Raw genomic sequence first — 16897 nt, forward strand, 5'->3', positions numbered from 1 at the left:
GACAAGGAATATATATATATATATATATATATATATATATATATATATATATATATATATATATATATATATATATATATATATATATATATATATATATATGATGCATGTGTTAGGAAGAGAGGTTTGGAAGTCGGTGAGGCTAGGGAACTGACAGGAGATCGAGCTGGCTGGATGAATTTCGTGAGGAGATATGCATGATCAGGGATTTTTGGCACCCCTTTTTAACGTGGCAGCGTCTGGATTGACTCTGTCGGATACGACATGTGAAGCTACAGAACGTGGTGAATGTTTTTGGCGTATCCGATAGAGCCAGGATTCCGGGGGCTTGAATGATGAGTGAATGGAAGCGTGGCCCATTGGACTGGGCAATTTGGGCTGTCTAGACATTGCTTCTCCTCACCCTGCCCTTGGGTGGGAAAGGAGGTCCGGATGATGACGATGATGATGATTATATATATATATATATATATATATATATATATATATATATATATATATATATATATATATATATATATATATATATATATATATATATATATATGAAGTGAATAGGAAGCTGTTGAAAGTCGTGAAGATTATGTATGAGGGCTCCAGGGTTGCAGTGCATGTGCATGGTGAACTGGGTGACTTTTTCTATATGAATGTTGGATTGAAATAGGGATGTCATGTCTCCATGGCTGTCCAATTTATATATGGATGGAGTTAAAAGAGATACAATGCAAGCTAGGGGAGTGGATGCTGGAGCGACCCTAATGAGAGGGCAGCGTTTGGAAACTTCTTGTTCTGTTGTTTACAGATGATGCTGTATTGTTCAGTGAAGAAGAAGGGGAGCTGCAAGGCTTGGTGAAAGAGTCTGGGAAAGAAACTCTAAAGGTGAATGTAGGGAAGAGAAAAGTTGTGGTCTTCGAGAGAAATAGTCACTGAATGCACAGTGAGGCTGGATAGTGAGGAGTATAGACCCTACAGAAAGGGTCTCTAGTGAGGAGATGGAAACGTGAGGCATTTAAGTGCCTGGGTGGTGTGATAAATAAGGATGGAGGTTTGGAGGATGAAGTGCTTGAAAGGGCACAACAAGGAAGAAAGGTTGCTGATTCTTTGAAAGAAGTGATAAGAAATAGAGAAGTGAGCATGAAAGTTAAAAAGAAAAAAAAAAAGTCGCTGCATGTCAGTACTGTGATACCGACTCTAACGCGTAAAAGCGAAGCTAGGACCTTGTTGGAAGCAGGAAGGACACCAGTCAAGAGTGAGAGCAGTGGAAATGCGTTATCTGAAAGGAGCATGTGGAGTTACTTGGAGAGACAGACTGACAAACGAGGAAATGAAGAAGCGTTGTGGTACGGATGTCAATGTGATAGAAAGCGTTAGGAGAAATACACTGAGGTGATGTAGCCATGTGGAGAAGATGGAGTGTGAGATTAACGAGGAGAGTATGTGAGTTAGGTACAGGCGGAGAGAGGGAGGGGGAGCCGCTGAGATGGAGGGATGGAGTGGAGAGGTACATGAGAGAGGAGTGTGCAAGTTGGGATAGGGCAGCAAAATGGCAGGGAACAGGGCGACATGGAGGCGAATTTTTTGTGGGCACCCCTTGTGAGATTGAGGCGTCTGCTATAGACAGTTACATATATATATATATATATATATATATATATATATATATATATATATATATATATATATATATATGTGTGTGTGTGTGTGTGTGTGTGTGTGTGTGTGTATACACGTACGTACGTACTGTACCTACACACATTAAAAAAATGTTGAAGAGAATTAAGTGTTTGCCCCACTGAATTCCAATTTTCTAACAGTGATTTACTCAAAGAAAACTGAACTCCTAAACAGTGACTTACATGTTCATCCTAGCCTTGTAACGCAGCAAATGTCATGGTTTTTCTGTATCTGTCCTCTCGCCATGTTTCTCACATCCTTCCAGTCACTTTTTATTACTCTTCTTTTCGCTTCAGGAGGTTCTACACTGAGTGACAAGCCTAATAAGAACCATAAACAACGCTGGGTGGTAACCATATAACCAAATAATGGGATAATGTGAAGCCTACTATGACGCCGCTGTTAACTGAGTGAAAAGGCGTAAATCCATCCAGTAACCAAACCTTTACACTAACAGAGGAGCTGTCTGCCGCATGGAAACATTGATTCACTGCAAGGGTCGGCCTGAAGGGGCGCTCGCTTACCTGCGGTTGATGGGTCTGCTCGACCCCACAGACCGGTGTTACAAAACAACAATGATTCTGTCCATCTATAGGTCTACATATTGACACAGTGGGCAGAAAGTATGATAAAAGTCCCCATTAACTCATGCATGTGAATGTTTGTCTGCTGTTCTGATCAATACATCTTACAGTCGGAACTTTCAACAACAAAGGAAAAAATTACATTAAGAAAAATTGGCCCGATGGGGAAACACACACACACACACACACACACACACACACACACACACACACACACACACGGTGCCCTACTTCCGTCTAGAGGTGCCGGTGTCGTATACACGGAGTGACTTATGCTGAAAGTTACCGTTCCCTTCTCTGTTTAGCCTAAATTAACCTAACCTAACCAAACCTACACTAACCTTAACCTAACCTAACCTTATCCTAAATCAACCTAACCGAAATAAACCTAAACTAAACTAACCTTAATTCACGAAATGACTGACCACGATCTGCCTGTAAAGTACATTAATTTATTTATATATATATATCAATATATCGACCTATAGTTACCTATAGGTCGGTAAGACATCCAACACTCTTCCTGACACATATATCTTATAAAATGTTGTTGATAAATGGCACAATACTTGAGATAACATGCGGCTGCTCTAGACAGGAAATTATTCGCAAGTATACACAACCAGTGATAAGGAGGATGGATGGGGGGTTGGATGAAGGGAAGGCAGTGACTAATTGTGTGTGTGTGTGTGTGTGTGTGTGTGTGTGTGTGTGTGTGTGTGTGTGTGTGTGTGTGTGTGTGTGTGTGTGTGTGTGTGTGTGTGTGTGTGTGTGTGTGTGTGTGTGGATGGGCGAACGAGGAGATCCGTGTTGCATACGAGAGTGCACAGAGGTTGGGTAGTGGACTATCTGATCACTGCATAATAGTGTCCAAGATGGAGGTCCACAAACACTGGGTGAACAGAAGAAAAGACAAGACGAAGCAGTTCTTGCAAGGAGAGTAGAAAAATTGTAGGAGGATGAAAACAAGACATAATACAAGCAAGAACTAGAAGAGTGACTAAGTTGATATGACCTGTAGCTGGTGGAGGAAGTGGAAGGCATGTATAAGATGTTCATAAGAGAAATATCTGTGCAACATATGAGACAGTTGTGAGATGAAGAGAAGTAAGGGGGTGCTAGGAACAGCATGGTAGAATGAAGAAGTGAAACGAGCTGTGACAGAGAAGAACGCATATAATGACAGGATGGGAAGTAGACGAATCGACGATGTGGAGAGACGGAAAAGGAAATTACTGCATATGTAGAGAAGAGGAGAGGTGTACAGAATAGTAAAAGAGAGTAGGAAGAGGGTGCATGAGGAATGTGGAAAAATATGAGTGTAAAGTGGAGGGATTGTAATGAACTGTTTTGTAAGGTGAAGAAGCTAAGACAGGGTGATATAGGAAGCAATAGAGGAGTGCACGACAAAAATGCCAGAATGCTGGTAGCAGGGGCGTAGCTACATGTAAGCACATGGTGGGGTTCTTAAAAAATTAATTGACTTTTCGTGGTGTGAGGAAAAAAAAAAAAAAACAGAACTAGAGATGAATTACTATTTTAAAAATACAAATGTTTTAATTTTTCAGGAAAGCACGTTTATTTAAAAAAAAAAAAAAGTAACTGCAACAAGTTACATGATGAGTTTGTTGTTAAACCCAATTTTCATTACCAGTGAATGTGTCTTAAGCAACAGGACAGTGTGATAAGTGGCCAGGTTGCCACTGCCACAGAGTGAAAGCCCTAATCCACTGTAGATACTGTACTGTCTGCTTTCTTAAATCCACTGAATAAGCGGCTGTTACTGTCATGAGGCAGGCAAAATATATGCCATATTCAGTATTAATAGTGTGTGTGTGTGTGTTACAATCAGGTCGGTACCCAGAACTGCACACACACACACACACACACACACACACACACACAGGTACATGTAGGCTACAGCTAGACTATACAATTCAGCTTAGGGGAGTCGCTCGTAGTGAAGCTGTTTATTATGAAGACACGGCCGTGAATCACACCCTGGGTATGATTATGTTAGTGTTCCGTTGTTTTTTTATGCATCTGTATAAATGCCTTGAATCAGCACACTGCCCTGCTGTACTTGGGATTGGAAAGCAAAGTGGTTTCCTTGCAAAGCCAACCCACGCATTTGGTAGACAAACCTTAGGAATGCATTATGTGGCCTTCCCTTCCTCTCCCACCACGTCCCTCCCTCTTCCCTACCCTCCCGTCCCCCCCCCCTTTTCTCTCCCTCACGTCATTGTCTGGTCTCTTTTTCCTCCCTTCTCATCCCTCCCTATCCTCCTCCTTCTCTCCCCTTGCCTCTCCCTCCCCCTCCTCTCCTCATCTTTTGTCTTTTCCCTCGCTTCACTCCCTTCTTCCTCTCCCTCTTCACTTCTCTACCCTACTTCCCTCTCTCCCTTCTCTCTCCCTGCCTCTCTGCCCTCCCCCCTTCATTTCCATCTCATCATCTGGCCTTTTCTTCCATTCTCTCCTCCCTCCTTTTCTCTTCCTCCTCTCTTTTCACCTCTCCTTCCCTCTCCCCCTTCTCTCTCTCCCCCTTTTCCTCTTCCTCCTCTCTCCTCAGCCCCGCCCCTGAAGCCCCTCGGTGCCGAATATGCTGAGTACCGAGGCCTCCAATAATACCTGACCTCGAAACCCAAACAATGATTTATTTTTAGGCGCTGCAGCTTCAGGGAGTTCTGCACGGCTCGACAAAGGCACGAACCAAAACAAACAAGCACACGAGAGGCAAAAATTACTACCATAGGCTATTTCTTGTACCCTAGCTTGGCTCAGATTATCATCCTTTTGCAGTTATTATCACAGTCTTGTATTTATTTATTTTTTTAGTATTCACCCTCGTCTATTCATGATGTGTACAGTATAGTGGCTGTGTGCTTGAAGACAGGCGTACCTACAATCATTCCTACACGCAACCTATGCTTAGTGAAGTTTATAAATACTCGTACTGTCCCTGAAGGCTGAAAGTGTTCCTGTGGACACTGTTGTTTGGCTGATGTGATACCCAAATTTGTAGTCAATCAGCTAGTCTATATTTCTTCGTTATTTCGCTTTCTTGTCGCATCCACGGGGGAGGGGGAAGGTGGTGAGATAATCCAGTTTGTGTCCCTAACAGTGACACTCACTCACTCACTCACTCATCGTATTGTTTTGAAGGATAAAGTCCAAATGTATAGGGCTAGTCCTGAAGGACGGGGTAGGAGTATTATGGTGCGTTTGGTGTGCGTCTGGGACGTGTCTGGGATGTGTCTGAGAAGCGTATTTTGTGCCTCTCCACCAGGTAGCTGTGTCCTGCCGGAATAGCCATACTGTATATAACACACTGGGGTCAGGGCAGAGGACGGGGCATGTGGTTGTACTGGCACGGCCTGTGAGCCAGAATGGTACCTTTACAATGCTAAATCACTAAGTGATTATTTCTTTACCTTTAGAATACAGCAGGAGTAGGTGCACCTACAAAACGTGTCCTTTGTCTTGTTATTTACTCTATATGCACAAACCTTTACAGAATGAGCAGCTAAAGGGAGAATAAATGATTTAACAGATAATAACATTACAACAGAGTGAGGATGGATATGCGTTGATATGAGCAACGTTCGACATACCCAACTCCTTAGAATTGGTTCGGCCGTAACCAACGTGGCTTAGGGGACGCCGTAGCTCCTCTTACGAAGCGATTTATCTTGCACTTTAAACCGTAACATTCTCTTGGATTTCATTTATGCTATTTTAATAGCCAACAGTTTGGGCATCGGTATTATACAAAATGATATTAAGGTGTAATGTGCAGAATAAATCTCAAAGAAGGAGGTGTTAGGAAATCCTGGAAGCCACTTAGAAGACGCCTCTTTGTCCACTGGTTCTGCGAGTGGCTTGGCATTTCGTATTTTATTCTTGCTGCTGACTGCTACCAGACGATTTTATTCAGCTCAAGTGGAGGGGTTAAGGCCGCCTCCACCTCCTCCAGTTCCGAAAGTCTAGGTTAATTAAGGTGACAGTTTGATCTACAGACCTTAGCAGTGGTAAGGTAAATAAATACGTCATTGGCCTGAAGGGATGACGGAACAGAGTGGCCTATAGCACTTCTTCTTCTAGTTCTGAGGGCGAATATCCAGGGAGAAAGAGTGACTGCCACCTCTGACACCAGTAGTCGTACTCTCGTTGTATTTTCAAAATTTTATTATATATGTATGTATTTAACCATTTACTTATCTATTTTATATTCTGTTTTATTTATTTTTATTTTACTGATATATTTAGTTTTGGTTGTAGCCTAGTGCAGTGACGTCATGCCAGACAAGCACAGTACCTAATGACGTTTCAGTGTACCTGGCTCCCTTTATGCAACTGGTGTGGACGTGACTCCCGCTGGCTTATTGTGCTCGCGTGACGCTGGTGACGCACTGAGGGAGGGACGGTGACGAGGGGGGGTGAGGGATTACAAGTGGGGGAGAGGAAGACAGAGAGGACAGCTGTGTGAACTTACTCACTCCACGTCCACCACCACAACACCACGCCTCTCACTCTGCCCTTCTCTCTCTCTCATGTGCCTCACCCAGCACACGCCGTCCCCGCCACACCTCACACCGCCGCCAACCAGCCACACGCCACTGCAAACTGCACAGCAAAGTATTTCGATTTTACCATCAACTTCTGAGAGCAGACGAAGAACGCAAATTGTATCGACCAGTGTCACGCATAAACCGCCATCCCTCAATCCCGGACTGAAGCCGGACTGACACCATACTGACCTCCAGCACATATCTCACAGCCCACCCGGTCAAGCAAAGGCTGGGACATTTGTTGATTAATTTCTGATAATTTAAAAATAAGTTTCTTGACCTACACTGACTCAATCGCCATAATAAAAGAGAGAGGCAAACAGTTTATATTCGTATAATAAAAATGCACAAAGCAAGACAGTCAAGTGAAACACGTCGACACGCATAACTATGTAACTTAACGAAAAAAAACAGTGTTGTTATTCTGGTACTCGAAACGACTTAACAAAACCGATCGCAAATACGAATAAAGCTGCCTTAATAACAGACTTTAAAAAACAGTAACCCTGAGCTGACGCAGGATCAAGAACTTACAAACACCACTGTAACTTAAAGAAGAAAAAAAACGACTGAAGACGAAGAAGGAAAAACAAGCCTGAAACTGAGACTGCGCTGCCCTGTTTTGAGAATCTTGGAAGAAAGAGGAGTGAGGAAACATGTTTCACCAACTGGCTTCTCGCGTCCTTAGTAACCTCAGGCTGGATATGATGGTTGTCGACGATGTGAGTATTACTGCAGCCATCATCATCACCATCCATGTTTCCCACTGTTCATGACATACATTAGGCTACATTCGTTTTGCAAGTCAGTGTCCCATGCATTACCTAATTCCTAGTGTCCTTGCTTCATGGTTTCTGCAGCATTCTGGTCAAGGCCGCTAACCCCGAGTCGCTTCTGAGGACCTTATCCCATTATTCACTTATATATTTTTGTCCCATAGCTGGGACTGTGCCTTCCCCGTAAAGATCTGTGCAGCGCTTCACCCCGTTACTCTCACACATCCCCTCCACTCGTCCAAACCACCTCATCCTCCCTGTAAACATCGCCTCACTAGCATTCCATGTCAAAGCGTCCGCCTAAACGTGTACCAGTTAGGCTTCTTCTACCCACTTATGTCCTTTGCAACTGACCTGGCTTCTGCACCACGCTTTCCCCCACGCTAATCATGTCCCTCAGACTGCGACACTTAAGGGCCTGCAGCTGGTCTAGGTTGAAGCACATGATATCCATTGCACATGGCACACTAGTAATTCTTTACACCTTGCAGTCTAGCCAGTGCTGTGTCGTATAAACCCACCCTTCACAAACACCACACACGATGGAGTTACTCTAGTTCCTGCTCCTTAACTTGACCCAGATGTTTGTCCTTTTGCAGCTTCCTCCACATAGCTCAGTGACAGAAGACGGTGGTACGACTCTACATTCTTTCCCTGGCGCTTCTTCGTGGTTAGCATCATATTCTGTTGTTCATTCACTGCTACATCTCAGCATCCAAGATAGACAGATGGCACTTTTAGGCCAAGTTAACGTGAAAAGACTATACCAACCCTCTCCCACACACGACACAAGGCCACTGTCTACCCTTCATCACCGAGCCCGTCCACGCCATTCATCATAACCTCTGCATCGCCATCAAAACACAATATGCAAAAATTAAACCCATCAGACCCACGATGTATTTATTAATTTTTATTTTATAGCCTTTATTTATTTATTTACTCAATTTTACTTTATTTTATTTACAGGTATTTGCTTATATATTGTTTTCTCTAGATGGTTTTAGTCTGCTTAAGAGGGTGCGCTGGTGGTGAGCGGTGTATGTCGCTGTGTGTGTCCCCTCCAGTTTGAAATCGTGTATAAACAGCATGAACACAGTGAAAATTTGTACGTCATCAAACTGAAGGAATTAACCAAATCCTGTTGCAATACCAGATGACAGTTCCCTTAGCGGTTTATTTTGCATATTATACCTGAAATATCTCATCTGTGCTGCTATCGTTTTTCTGGGAGGTAATCTGGTGCGGTTAGGAAGGTTACTAACACCTCTTCATTACCGGTTTATTTTTTATTCTGCTCCGTCACCATGTTCTTGTGTGTTATTCGTGTAATCTTTGTCGACATTAAAAAAGATATAAGAAGCACAAACAAGCATAGTAATGGGTAGCTTGGGGAATGAGTCGCCAAGGAAGAGGTGCTAGGGAGACGAGAATACCGGCCCATATCCACACACTGGATCAGCCACACACAAGAGGACACTGAGGTGAACGGGGCAGGTAAATCGCTGAGTAAAGGCTGCTAAGTAATCTACAAGCCACTTAGCATTCACCCAAGACCGTATTACAAGCGGCATAACCGGTCCTCAACACCTTTTTCTCTGCGATTTAGTATGCTTATTACGCCTGGATGTTGTCTTGTAAGGTACCCACGTGCTTCTATTAACGACGTACAGTGGGTGGCAGAATTTGTGTTAGGTCAGCGGGTGTGACACGAGACTGAGTGTGTGGCAATACTGCAGCAGGAGACATGACACGTGGGCATCTTAATGGCCTGGGTTTATCGCTGATATTCGGAGATTTGCTCGGGACACAATATAATGATGATGATGATGATGATGATGATGATGATGATAATGATTATCATCATTATCATTATTATCATCAAGTGAAGGCGTCAGCAAGATGGAAGGTTGAATCGCGTCTGAAGGCCACAGAAAAACTGCAGGTCTTTAAGCCTATTATATTGTTTTGCCTTCGGCCTTGAGGCGCGATTCAGCCTTCCACCCCGTGGACGCCTTCACTTGATCACACAAAATGATGGCAGATTGTAACAAAGTGGTCAATATTAAAAAAAAAAAAAAAAAAAAAATCCACAAAATGATGATGGTAGCAAGTAACATTCACACCATTCAAAGAAATTTCCACAGAAAATGATGGCAGTATGGAGTATCAAATCCATTTTTCCCACCATAAATGAGGGCAGCAGGTAGCAGCCAAATCAATGTAATCTCTACGCGAGGGTTGCAAGTACGTTAAGAATTATGGAGTGTTGTAGTGCTGGATGTGAATTTTGGATGCTGCAGTTGTTTTGGGAACGTGTAGCTTGTTTGGATGAGGCAAAACCATTCAGTGGCCGAATGCTAATCGCCCGCTAAAATATCTTGTTAGATAAGCTAAGTTACCAACAAACCAAACGTGAAGAGAGAACCTGTATTTTTTACACAGGAAAAACCATCAGAGAAATTACCAATATGCCGGGAATCGAACCCGGGACTCTCAGGTGAGAGCCAGGCAGCATACCACTACACCACGACCAGGTAAAAGTTAACTCACGTTGTCACAATCTTGTAACCAACGTCCCTCCGCCCCCACTGTGGGCATGCCCACAGTGGGGGCGGAGGGACGTTGGTTACAAGATTGTGACAACGTGAGTTAACTTTTACCTGGTCGTGGTGTAGTGGTATGCTGCCTGGCTCTCACCTGAGAGTCCCGGGTTCGATTCCCGGCATATTGGTAATTTCTCTGAAACCAAACGTGAATACAGTTCGAAAAACTCTACGGAATTTAGTCAGCGAGTTTCACAACGAGCGACAAGAACTGAGGGTACTGATAGTGTTTATTTTCATGATACTTGTAGTGTATCTTGTGACTGTGGTAGGGGAACCGCAGCCCAAGGCCTCGATTCAGTTGTTGTTGTTGTTGTTGTTGTTGTTGTTATTGCTGCTGCTGCTGCTGCTCTTGTTCTTACTGGTATCATTTTTTTTTTCCAGATCATCAATAACAACTCCTCGTTACGCACGACGCGAAACACAGTCCAGAAGAAATGGATGTAAGTGACTCTCTCTCTCTCTCTCTTGCGCCTTAGCCCCTGAGTTATCTGTTTGTGATGTAGATTTTAAGTTGCTCTTTCCCATATCGTGATTTTGGCAAATGAGATATTCTGACGGGAACCACGTCCACTGACCTGCCTGTGACCTGATATAACCTGCCTGTGACCCGGTATTACTTGCCTGTGACCCCATATGACCTTCCTGTGACCCAATATGCGATGCCTGTGAACTCGAATGACCTGACCCGACACCTATGACCTGTACGTGACTTGATATGCCTTTGTAATCTCATGTGACCTTTAGCGCATGACCCTGAATAACACTGTGACCCTATATGACCTATGTGTGGCACTGTATACCTTCACTGTAACCCTCTCATAACCTCTTTGACTCTGCATGACCCTGTGTGACCAGTGCCTGACCATATAAAAAATGAGTGTGACCCTGTGTGACCTTATATAACCTTTGCCACCCTATGTGACCCATGTGCGGCTCCATACAACCTTAATGTGTCCCTGTGTGACTGCATAACCTCTGTGACCCTGAATATGACCCTGAGGATGCGTACAGAACTGGTATGCAACTCAGTGTGACCCCCCCCCACCCCTGCATGGCCAGTGTGTGATACGTGTAACCCCCCCCCACCCCTGCATGGCCAGTGTGTGATACGTGTGACCCCCACCCCCACCCCTGCATGGCCAGTGTGTGATACGTGTGACCCCCACCCCCACCCCTGCATGGCCAGTGTGTGATACGTGTGTGACCCCCACCCCCACCCCTGCATGGCCAGTGTGTGATACGTGTGTGACCCCCCCCACCCCTGCATGGCCAGTGTGTGACCCCCCCCCACCCCTGCATGGCCAGTGTGTGATACGTGTGACCCCCCCCACCCCTGCATGGCCAGTGTGTGATACGTGTGTGACCCCCCCCACCCCTGCATGGCCAGTGTGTGATACGTGTGTGACCCCCCCCACCCCTGCATGGCCAGTGTGGGATACGTGTGTGACCCCCCCAACCCTGCATGGCCAGTATGTGATACGTGTGACCCCCCCCCACCCCTGCATGGCCAGTGTGTGATACGTGTGACCCCCACCCCCACCCCTGCATGGCCAGTGTGTGACCACCCACCCCTGCATGGCCAGTGTGTGACCACCCATCCCTGCATGGCCAGTGTGTGACCACCCATCCCTGCATGGCCAGTGTGTGACCACCCATCCCTGCATGGCCAGTGTGTGACCACCCATCCCTGCATGGCCAGTGTGTGACCACCCATCCCTGCATGGCCAGTGTGTGACCACCCATCCCTGCATGGCCAGTGTGTGACCACCCATCCCTGCATGGCCAGTGTGTGACCACCCATCCCTGCATGGCCAGTGTGTGATACGTGTGTGCCCACCCCCCCCTGCATGGCCAGTGTGTGACCACCCACCCCTGCATGGCCAGTGTGTGACCACCCACCCCTGCATGGCCAGTGTGTGATACGTGTGTGACCCCCACCCCTGCATGGCCAGTGTGTGACCACCCACCCCTGCATGGCCAGTGTGTGACCCCCCCACCCCTGCATGGCCAGTGTGTGACCCCCCCACCCCTGCATGGCCAGTGTGTGACCCCCCCCACCCCTGCATGGCCAGTGTGTGACCCCCCCACCCCTGCATGGCCAGTGTGTGACCACCCATCCCTGCATGGCCAGTGTGTGACCACCCATCCCTGCATGGCCATTGTGTGACCACCCACCCCTGCATGGCCAGTGTGTGACCACCCATCCCTGCATGGCCAGTGTGTGACCACCCATCCCTGCATGGCCAGTGTGTGACCACCCATCCCTGCATGGCCAGTGTGTGATACGTGTGTAACCCCCCCCACCCCTGCATGGCCAGTGTGTGACCCCCCACCCCTGCATGGCCAGTGTGTGACCACCCATCCCTGCATGGCCAGTGTGTGATCCCCCACCCCTGCATGGCCAGTGTGTGACCACCCATCCCTGCATGGCCAGTGTGTGACCCCCCCCCACCCCTGCATGGCCAGTGTGTGACCACCCCCCCCTGCATGGCCAGTGTGTGACCACCCACCCCTGCATGGCCAGTGTGTGACCCCCCACCCCTGCATGGCCAGTGTGTGACCCCCCATCCCTGCATGGCCAGTGTGTGACCCCCCACCCCTGCATGGCCAGTGTGTGACCACCCACCCCTGCATGGCCAGTGTGTGACCACCCATCCCTGCATGGCCAGTGTGTGACCCCCCCCACCCCTGCATGGCCAGTGTGTGACCCCCCCCACCCCTGCATGGCCAGTGTGTGACCACCCACCCCTGCATGGCCAGTGTGACCCCCACCCCTGCATGGCCAGTGTGGGATACGTGTGTGACCCCCCCCCATCCCTGCATGGCCAGTGTGTGACCACCCACCCCTGCATGGCCAGTGTGTGACCACCCACCCCTGCATGGCCAGTGTGTGATACGTGTGTGATCCCCCCCACCCCTGCATGGCCAGTGTGTGACCCCCCACCCCTGCATGGCCAGTGTGTGACCACCCACCCCTGCATGGCCAGTGTGTGACCACCCACCCCTGCATGGCCAGTGTGTGACCACCCACCCCTGCATGGCCAGTGTGTGATACGTGTGTGACCCCCCCCCACCCCTGCATGGCCAGTGTGTGACCCCCCACCCCTGCATGGCCAGTGTGTGACCACCCACCCCTGCATGGCCAGTGTGTGACCACCCATCCCTGCATGGCCAGTGTGTGACCACCCACCCCTGCATGGCCAGTGTGTGACCACCCACCCCTGCATGGCCAGTGTGTGACCACCCACCCCTGCATGGCCAGTGTGTGACCACCCACCCCTGCATGGCCAGTGTGTGACCACCCACCCCTGCATGGCCAGTGTGTGACCACCCACCCCTGCATGGCCAGTGTGTGACCACCCATCCCTGCATGGCCAGTGTGTGACCACCCACCCCTGCATGGCCAGTGTGTGTCACCCCAACCCTGCATGGCCAGTGTGTGACCACCCACCCCTGCATGGCCAGTGTGTGACCACCCACCCCTGCATGGCCAGTGTGTGACCACCCACCCCTGCATGGCCAGTGTGTGACCCCCCATCCCTGCATGGCCAGTGTGTGACCACCCATCCCTGCATGGCCAGTGTGTGACCACCCACCCCTGCATGGCCAGTGTGTGACCACCCATCCCTGCATGGCCAGTGTGGGATACGTGTGTGACCCCCCCCCCACCCCTGCATGGCCAGTGTGGGATACGTGTGTGATCCCCCCCAACCCATCCCTGCATGGCCAGTGTGGGATACGTGTGTGACACCCATCCCTGCATGGCCAGTGAGGGATACGTGTGTGACCCCCCCCACCCCTGCATGGCCAGTGTGTGACCACCCACCCCTGCATGGCCAGTGTGTGACCCCCCATCCCTGCATGGCCAGTGTGTGACCACCCATCCCTGCATGGCCAGTGTGTGACCACCCACCCCTGCATGGCCAGTGTGTGACCACCCATCCCTGCATGGCCAGTGTGGGATACGTGTGTGACCACCCACCCCTGCATGGCCAGTGTGGGATACGTGTGTGACCCCCCCCAACCCATCCCTGCATGGCCAGTGTGGGATACGTGTGTGACCCCCCCCCCATCCCTGCATGGCCAGTGTGGGATACGTGTGTGACCCCCCCCACCCCGGCATGGCCAGTGTGGGATACGTGTGTGACCCCCCCCACCCCTGCATGGCCAGTGTGGGATACGTGTGTGACCCCCCCCACCCCTGCATGGCCAGTGTGGGATACGTGTGTGACCACCCACCCCTGCATGGCCAGTGTGGGATACGTGTGTGACCCCCACCCCTGCATGGCCAGTGTGGGATACGTGTGTGACCCCCCCCATCCCTGCATGGCCAGTGTGTGATACGTGTGTGACCCCCATCCCTGCATGGCCAGTGTGTGACCCCCCCCATCCCTGCATGGCCAGTGTGTGACCCCCCCCATCCCTGCATGGCCAGTGTGGGATACGTGTGTGACCCCCCCCCCACCCCTGCATGGCCAGTGTGGGATACGTGTGTGACCACCCACCCCTGCATGGCCAGTGTGGGATACGTGTGTGACCCCCATCCCTGCATGGCCAGTGTGGGATACGTGTGTGACCCCGTGCGATCCCTCCACAGTGACATGGCCCCACGTGTGAAGCAGCTGCGGAAGAAGCTGGAGGTGGAGCCACTGCCAGAGGACGAGCATTACAAGAGGTTCAAATGACGCCACCCACACCCACCACCATCCACAGCATCCTCATACGTGCACCAACCCACCGTCCACCACGTGACATCACCTGCAGCACCATACCTCCACAACAACCCTTTATCTGGCTCATTTCAAGGTCCTAGATCATCGTATCGCCATCAACGACACAATATTTGGCACATCCCAACATCTTTAACACCACATTATCCAGATTATCCAAAACAATCCATTATCCAGCATATTTCAAGAGCCAGAACCTCATGCTACCCTCAACAGCCTCAAAATTGTACTGTATTCGGCACTTCCCATCATCTGCAACATTTTCATACCCGGAACAACACACTATCTAGCATTTCGTATCATCCGCCATACTTTTGCAGTCAGAACCTAATGGTCAGCACGCGTCATCACTGAAAACACTCTATTACGCGGAACAACACAACATATGGCACATGCTATGCAGAACTTCTATAGCTTCTATAGCAACAATTTTCCATTAGTAGAATCTTAGCATCCAAACGGCTTTTTTTTTTTTTTTTTCGCCCATCTATTGTTAATGAACCAATGGGGCTTAATATATCACTTCATCCATTTTCATATGAGAATGATTAAGTATCCATTACCAAAGAACTACACCATCATCCCAAGTGTTTAAGCTGTTCAATTTTTTTTAGTAAGTGTTTTTGAAATACCCTAAAATACTTCATGTAATTATCCACTAAAGGATAATAACAGTACGGGTCGGCTATTGGGGTGTGACTTATTACTTACGGTACTTCCTGTAGCCTATCTGATCATTATGTGGTCATGTTTTCATTCATTCTGTCACAGGCCTTTTCTTGAGACGTTTTGACAGCTGACAAAGGTTCCAGTATCGCTCAAGTGTACTCAGTCGCTTTCATTATATTTCGTTTTTCCAAAGGCAAATATCAGTTGATTACAAACGCTTTAAAAATCGCGTCACTGAATTTTCTAACAACTTCAGATGTTCTAAAACTGAAATTGATCTCTGGCCTCATTTTTTCCACTACCAGATTCATCCGTCCATTATTTTCAACTGCAGTCCTGGTCTGCATACATAATCCATTCATCAGTCACATTGATACACAGTGAAGTTCATGTGTTGAATTCCAGCAAAATTTTCACTCTTTCTTTCGCTAGGAGAAAGATTTGTGTGATACGATGTTAAGTTCAGTTGCTGATAAGTAGGATTATTAGTTTTTGGTCGTTTGTTTTTATTTTGCATTATCTATGAGAAGCAACGCCACTGTGCCTTTCTTGCAGGATAGCCAAGATGGAGGATCTGATAGTCTAGCAACTTGGGGATTTAGGAGCGTAGCTTTAACAACAGCTTATTAGTAGCTGGTGAGATGTACGTCTAACAGAAGGAGGTGAAAGGTGATTAGGTTAGGGTAATGTTAAGTAGCATATGATATTTTATTCCGTCATCAATGCAAAGTACATTACTGTAAAAGTCAGCCATGATTTTATAATTACGTACGTATAGAGGGTTTGTGCTGATGACATCAACTTGGATGCGCCGCCATGACGGAGGCTGAGAGAGAGGAACAAATACTGAAAGGGAAGTATATAGCCTCAGGCAGAATATCGATTTTTATCATGTATGGAATTATCAGCACACACAAGTACATCCAGAGCTCTTAGTATGAACAAGGATGATTCTCAGCAAGAACATAAGGGACGGTATTCGACAAATTTGTAAATAAATGGTGAAGTGCCTGGAATGTGCATGCCCGGTTATGCTACCCAGACGTCGTCATTGTTATTCCCGGTAAACCCTTACAGTGTATAGCCGATGCTCTCAAAAGTCACAGGAGTCTTGATACATACAATCAGATGGTTTTAGGTTGTGTCAGAGACGTGCACTCATTTCCAGTTACTGGGAAATGTGTGGTGAAAGCAAAGGTTGGTTAGCCTTCACTACCAGTTGTTTATCTAAGAGCCGTATGCTGCAACGACAGTGTGTGTACCCCATCAATGTGGCCAACGATGGAT

General features: G+C 47.8%; 1 long non-coding RNA gene across 1 annotated transcript; it reads left to right on the plus strand.

Annotated features, from left to right (window-relative positions):
* Positions 1-7144: 7144 nt before the first annotated feature.
* On the plus strand, positions 7145-15351 carry LOC145414370 (uncharacterized). The gene is made up of 3 exons (XR_013899879.1): positions 7145-7548; positions 10593-10651; positions 14809-15351. It is a non-coding gene; the product is annotated as an uncharacterized LOC145414370 (long non-coding RNA).
* The last annotated feature ends 1546 nt before the right edge of the window (positions 15352-16897 follow it).

This window comes from Coenobita brevimanus, chromosome 99 (genome assembly GCF_032717465.1).
Source record: "Coenobita brevimanus isolate Jiangsu-jjx chromosome 99, ASM3271746v2, whole genome shotgun sequence".
NCBI classification, from domain to species: domain Eukaryota; kingdom Metazoa; phylum Arthropoda; class Malacostraca; order Decapoda; family Coenobitidae; genus Coenobita; species Coenobita brevimanus.